This window comes from Oncorhynchus keta, chromosome 10 (assembly GCF_023373465.1).
Source record: "Oncorhynchus keta strain PuntledgeMale-10-30-2019 chromosome 10, Oket_V2, whole genome shotgun sequence".
NCBI classification, from domain to species: Eukaryota; Metazoa; Chordata; class Actinopteri; order Salmoniformes; family Salmonidae; genus Oncorhynchus; species Oncorhynchus keta.
Genome location: NC_068430.1, coordinates 66,829,073 through 66,836,777, shown reverse-complemented (window position 1 = coordinate 66,836,777; position 7,705 = coordinate 66,829,073).

The following is a 7,705-nucleotide window of genomic DNA, read 5'->3' as shown; positions in this document are numbered from 1 at the left end:
CAGATGAACAGAATTTTATTTGGTGACAGACAGTCACAGGCTATCAATACTATGAAGGCCTACATTGAAAATAAGACATATTATTGGACAAGCTCTGCATTGTGTTTGGTTTGAGGTAGGCTATGTTGTATTATCTGTGTCTCTGTAGATGTGTGTGTGTCAATAAGTCTGATTCGATGGCAACTCTAACATACACAATTCCAAACCTGCGCATCTCTTTGTTCCAATATTGCGCCCCAGGTTTCTTCTTGCAGCCAAAGAAACCGCAGAACCAGCCACAACACTTGTTTTTCTTGGGAGCCACCTCCAGCCAGAAGAGGGGTCAGAGTTCCTGTGAACAAACAGAGCTCGTGAGCAGTGGTGTGTATTCATGAATGCCATGAGAAGCCAGTCTTTCCCAAATCATTTACCAAGAAAAAAAACATAAAATAATTCATCTTTCATGTCTCTGTGTTTCATAATTTTCCTTCAATTCGAAAGAAGCTGAATATGCAGTATCTCCACTGAGAAAGCATCCACACGACCGAAACAGCGCCCCTCTGCTGCTGTACAGTATGTGTAGGCCATCTATCTGATGCTGTCTGGTCCAAAAGAGTATACCATTTTTGATGGCTATAGCTTTGAACACAAGGGAAGCCAGCAAGCATTTGGCCTCCCTTGATAAAATTGTATATAAAATAATAGCCAATCAATAATAGCCAATTAAATTGAATTTCATGCAAATTGCTATTTCCTATATTAGTCATGGATGGAGATAGGTATTTGGACTTGTGGTTTTACTTAATTCTCCATACTGGCCAATGATTATAAAAGCGATTCTGATCCGACCATTAATTAAGTCATACATTGTGCCCTTGGCCTGAGAGGATGGACGTTCAATATGTAGCTAGATGGTGAAGGTTAATGTTAGCTAGCTAACGTTGCCCATGAAAGGACGTAAGGCTAGCGAGCAAGCATTTTAGCCAGGTAGCATAGGACAACCAAAAATAAAAGCATGTACTGTTTGACAGAGTGATAGACTGTTTTGTCAACATGAAAGAGAGAAGGATGGCATTGGCTGCAGCTCAGTATAGGACAGACAACATTCAAATTGACGGATATTATCAATGAGACAACACAGAATACAGTGTAGCTGACCTTCTCAACTGGGGTGAGGAGTTTTTCCCAGCACTTGCTTTCTCGATATGTAGGTCCATCTTGGTTTTTATCTGGGATTAATGGTAAAGTGACAAAATAGGACCTGTTAGAACAGAAGTGCATTGTTATTGCCCAACATGTTAACAGCTGTGTACTCGAGGGGATGTAACTTAATTTTGTATGTATGTATTCATATTTGCTGACAATTATTATGACTAAATAAAAAATATTTGATCACATAAAAAAAGTAGCTGTGTCCTCAACATTGGATATTGTTGTGAAATTGTGAATGAAAAAACATTGTGGAATACAAGTAATTTACAAGAGACTAGGCCTGATTCTGAATGTACCACACCAACAGTAACAGTGTTCTACCTGTATCATCCGGGGTTCTGGTCTCTCTCTTGACCGGGATGTTGATGCAGTATGGCCGGTTATCACCCTTCTTGGTGTCCTTGGCGAAGGTCAAGGTAGACCTCAGGTGAGCCATGATCTCACTGACCGCAATGTTGCATACCAGCAGAGATCGTCTGTCTGGATACAGCTGGGATTTACATCTTGCACATTGACAGAAGGTCTTGAAGTATTCCTTCCTAATGTAGAGTTTAATGTCTTCTAAGAATTTGGCCATATTGTCTGGCTCATTGTTGAGTTACTTCAGTGCCTAAGACTATACAGTGCCTCCAACACTCTACTCAACAAATTGGATGCAGTCTATCACAGTGACATCCGTTTTGTCCCCAAAGCCCCATACACTACCCACCACTGCGACCTGTACTCTCTCGTTGGTTGGCCCTCGCTTCATACTCGTCGCCAAACCCACTGGCGACAGGTTATCTACAAGTCTCTGCTAGGTAAAGCCCTGCCTTATCTCAGCTCACTGGTCACCATAGCAGCACCCACTCGTAGCACTCGCTCCAACAGGTATATCTCACTGGTCACACCCAAAGGCAATTCCTACTTTGGTTGCCTTTCCTTCCAGTTCTCTGCTGCCAATGACTGGAACGAACTGCAACAATCACTGAAGCTGGACACTCATATCTCCCTAACTAGCTTTAAGCGCCAGCTGTCAGAGCAGCTCACAGATCACTGCACCTGCACATAGATGGGCTGTTTACAGATGGGCTATATACCTCATCCCCTTACTGTATTTATTTATCTTGCTCCTTTGTACCCCAGTATCTCTACTTGCACATTCATCTTCTGCACATCTACCATTCCAGTGTTTAATTGCTATATTGTAATTACTTCACCACCATGGCCTATTTGTTGCCTTAATTAACTCCCTTATCTTACCTCAAATCAAATCAAATCAAATTTATTTGTCACATACACATGGTTAGCAGATGTTAATGCGAGTGTAGCGAAATGCTTGTGCTTCTAGTTCCGACAATGCAGTAATAACCAACAAGTAATCTAACTAACAATTCCAAAACTACTGTCTTATACACAGTGTAAGGGGATAAAGAATATGTACATAAGGATATATGAATGAGTGATGGTACAGAGCAGCATAGGCAAGATACAGTAGATGGTATCGAGTACAGTATATACATATGAGATGAGTATGTAAACAAAGTGGCATAGTTAAAGTGGCTAGTGATACATGTATTACATAAGGATGCAGTCGATGATATAGAGTACAGTATATACGTATGCATATGAGATGAATAATGTAGGGTAAGTAACATTATATAAGGTAGCATTGTTTAAAGTGGCTAGTGATATATTTACATAATTTCCCATCAATTCCCATTATTAAAGTGGCTGGAGTTGAGTCAGTGTGTTGGCAGCAGCCACTCAATGTTAGTGGTGGCTGTTTAACAGTCTGATGGCCTTGAGATAGAAGCTGTTTTTCAGTCTCTCGGTCCCAGCTTTGATGCACCTGTACTGACCTCGTCTTCTGGATGATAGCGGGGTGAACAGGCAGTGGCTCGGGTGGTTGATGTCCTTGATGATCTTTATGGCCTTCCTGTAACATCGGGTGGTGTAGGTGTCCTGGAGGGCAGGTAGTTTGCCCCCGGTGATGCGTTGTGCAGATCTCACTACCCTCTGGAGAGCCTTACGGTTGAGGGCGGAGCAGTTGCCGTACCTGGCGGTGATACAGCCCGCCAGGATGCTCTCGATTGTGCATCTGTAGAAGTTTGTGAGTGCTTTTGGTGACAAGCCGGATTTCTTCAGCCTCCTGAGGTTGAAGAGGCGCTGCTGCGCCTTCTTCATGATGCTGTCTGTGTGAGTGGACCAATTCAGTTTGTCTGTGATGTGTATGCCGAGGAACTTAAAACTTGCTACCGTCTCCACTACTTTTCCATCGATGTGGATAGGGGGGTGTTCCCTCTGCTGTTTCCTGAAGTCCACAATCATTTCCTTTGTTTTGTTGACGTTGAGTGTGAGGTTATTTTCCTGACACCACACTCCGAGGGCCCTCACCTCCTCCCTGTAGGCCGTCTCGTCGTTGTTGGTAATCAAGCCTACCACTGTTGTGTCGTCCTCAAACTTGATGATTGAGTCGGAGGCGTGCGTGGCCACAAAGTCGTGGGTGAACAGGGAGTACAGGAGAGGGCTCAGAACGCACCCTTGTGGGGCCCCAGTGTTGAGGATCAGCGGGGAGGAGATGTTGTTGCCTACCCTCACCACCTGTTGTTGCCTACCCTCACCACCTCATTTGCACTCACTGTATATAGACTTTTTGTTTTCTATTTTCTACTGTATTATTGACTGTATGTTTTGTTTATTCCATGTGTAACTCTGTGTTGTTGTATGTGTCGAATTGCTATGCTTTATCTTGGCCAGGTCGCAGTTGCAAATGAGAACTTGTTCTCAACTAGCCTACCTCGTTAAATAAAGGTGAAATAAAAAATCATTTAAAATCCTCTTTGGTTTTGGTATTTCAATGCCTCATTCTGAACGTGGATATGTATGTGCTGGACCATATCACTGCAAAGTGGGATGTTATTACATTCGTAATAGTGCTTGAATGTGAATCCTGGAACACACTTTCCTGTCAATAATAACAGGAACAATATCAAGGTTTGTCACCTTTGGTTTGTCCCTCTCTGCATCATCCTGAGCCTGATCTTGTAGAGTCTTTCCACAATCCTTTGAAGTTGGTCTCTGATGTTACAACCTCTTCATAGTCATCCCCAACAAAATATTTGGGACGGATCCAGACCACATCTCTGACGGAGGAGTGAGGCAGAGTTACACGGTGGATGTATTCTAACTTGTCGCTGTCAGTCAAAGGAGGGAATTCCTCCTGAGGAGGGAACGCCTTCTGGGACAGTGCCAGTTTCCCAACCTGAGAGCTGCACTAATGGAAAATGTCCTTCTTTAGGTCTTCAGGTAGGGCAACTGTAAAGAACTTCCTCTGCAAAGCCTCTTCGCAGCTCTTAGCTATTGGACGCCGTGGGCTGCGGACTTGAAGCGGATAGGTGTCACTTGTACACCATCAAGATTCCCTCACAGATATAATTGGGAATGGTGGAGATGACTGCTGGGTCCTTCATGGCCACAAGTTTTTATTTTTATTTTATTTAATTTTTAAAAATCTTACTCGTGTAGCCAAACGTACAGTGCCTTGCAAAAGTATTCATCCCCCTTGGCGTTTTTCCTATTTTGTTGCATTACAACCTGTAATTTAAATGGATTTTTATTTGGATTTCATGTAATGGACATTCACAAAATAGTCCAAACTGGTGAAGTGAAATGAAAAAATTACTTGTTTCAAAACATTCAAAAAAATAAAAAACAAAAGTGGTGTGTGCAGATGTATTCAGCCCCTTTACTTTGAAGCCCCTAAATAAGATCTGGTGCAACCAATTACCTTAAGAAGTCACATAATTAGTTAAATAAAGTCCACCTGTGTGCAATCTAAGTGTCACATAATCTGTCACATGATCTCGGTATATATACACCTGTTCTGAAAGGTCCCAGAGTCTGCAACACCACCAAGCAAGGTGCACCACCAAGCAAGCGGCACCATGAAGACCAAGGAGCTCTCCAAACAGGTCAGGGACAAAGTTGTGGAGAAGTACAGATGATAGTTATTCTTTTTTTGAAATATCAGCAACTTTGAACATCCCACGGAGCACCATTAAATCCATTAAAAATGGAAAGAATATGGCACAACAACAAACCTGCCAGAGAGGGCTGCCCACCAAAACTCACGGAAAGATCCACAGCGGAGATTGGAGTATCTGTCCATAGGGCCATTTTAAGCAGTACACTCCACAGAGCTGGGCTTTACAGAAGAATGGCCAGAAAAAATTGCTTTAAGAAAATAATAAGCAAACACATTTGGTGTTCGCCATAAGGCATGTGGGAGACTCCCCAAACATATGGAAGAAGGTACTCTGGTATGATGAGACTAATATTTAGATGTTTGGCCATCAAAGAAAACGCTATGTCTGGCACAAACCCAACACCTCTCACCACCCCGAGAACACCATCCCAGCATTATGCTGTGGGGATGTTTTTCATCAGCAGGACTGGGAAACAGGTCAGAATTGAAGGAATGATGGATGGTGCTAAATACAGGGAAATTCTTGAGGGAAACCTGTTTCAGTCTTCCAGAGATTTAAGACTGGGACGAAGGTTCACCTTCCATCAGGACAATGACCCTAAGCATACTGCTAAAGCAACACTCAAGTGGTTTAAGGGGAAACATTCCAATGTCTTGGAATGGCCTAGTCAAAGCCCAGACATCTATCCAATTGAGAATCTGTGGTATGACTTAAAGATTGATGTAAACCAGCGTAATCCATCCAACTTGAAGGAGCTGGAGCAGTTTTGCCTTGAAGAATGGGTCAAAATCCCAGTGGCTAGATGTGCCAAGCTTATAGAGACATACCCCTGTAGACTTGCAGCTGTAATTGCTGCAAAAGTTGGCTCTACAAAGTATTGACTTTGGGGGGTGAATAGTTATGCACGCTCAAGTTCTGTTTTTTTGTCTTATTTCTTGTTTGTCTCACAATAAAAAAAATATGTTGCATCTTCAAAGTGGTAGGCATGTTGTGTAAATCAAATTATACAAACCCCCTAAAAAACTGTTTTAATTCCAGGTTGTAAGGCAACAAAATAGGAAAAATGTCAAGGGGGGTGAATACTTTCGCACGCCACTGTATGTATCATGGCACTCTGCATTTGCAACACTGTTTAATACTTGATTAAAAGTTTAAAGTAAACGCTATACATCCAATTCCTTATATTAAGCAAACCAGACAGCACGATTCTTGTTTTTTGTTTTTTACAGACAGCATGATTGTCTTGTTTTTAATTTATTTACAGACAGCAGGGGCACACTCCAACACCCAGCTTCTTCACCTGCAGGATCGTCTGAGACCAGCCACCCAGACAGCTGATGAAACTGTGGGTTTGCAAAACCAAATAATTTCTGCGCAAACTGTCAAGAAACTGTCTCAGAGAAGCTCATCTGCATACTCAAATCAAACCAAATGTATTTATATAGCCCTTCGTACATCAGCTGATATCTCAAAGTGCTGTACAGAAACCCAACCTAAAACCCCAAACAGCAAGCAATCAACAGCCTGATTAACTCTATGCGAAGGAGATGTGGCAAATGGTGGTCACACCAGACACTGACTGGTAACTTATTTTTGAAGGTATCTGTGACCAACTGATGCATATCTGTATTCCCAGTCATTTGAAATCAATAGATTAGGACCTGACTGATTTCCTTACAAGAAGTTGTTGCATGTCGCGTTTATATTTTTGATTAGTATAGAAGAATAGCAAGACAGTTAGGTGGGATTTCCATCAATGCCATCAGACCAAGGGCGAAATGATGGTGTAGATATTGGGGGGACGAACACTAGACATACACTTTTTACAGTTTAAAAACACATTTCCTGCAATTCTACACAGTTTGACATAACTTATTATGTCCCTCAAGGGGTGTTTTGAGGGATATTTTGAAAATGCAGTATACGTGGAAGGATAAGTCGTCACCATCATCAATGAAGGTATTTCACGGCAAATATATAGACACTAATTATGTAGAATGAGTTGTATTATAATGATGCACACATGGATATTTATTTATTTTAAAAAGACACAAAAGATGAAGACTGAGTTTTATTATAGTTTGGGTTTGCCTACCTTATGCCCAGCCACATTTATATACAGTGGGGAGAACAAGTATTTGATACACTGCCGATTTTGCAGGTTTTCCTACTTACAAAGCGTGTAGAGGTCTATAATTTTTATCATAGGTACACTTCAACTGTGAGAGACGGAATCTAAAACAAAAATCCAGAAAATGCTAATAAATTACTTACAAATCATACAATGTGATTTCCTGGATTTTTGTTTTAGATTCCGTCTCTCACAGAGAGAGATATGCATGTTCCAATATGTTAAAAATAATTGTAAGATACAGTAATTTCTACAAATATGTTAATGTGCTCATTTCTGGTGGTGGAAACTATATTTTAGATGGGTGTCAGCATCATTAAAAAATATATATATATACTGTATATAATTATATATATAGTAGAAGGTTCTTTTAAAAAGTCACCAGAACAGAGCAAATGATCCCGAGGAGGACACT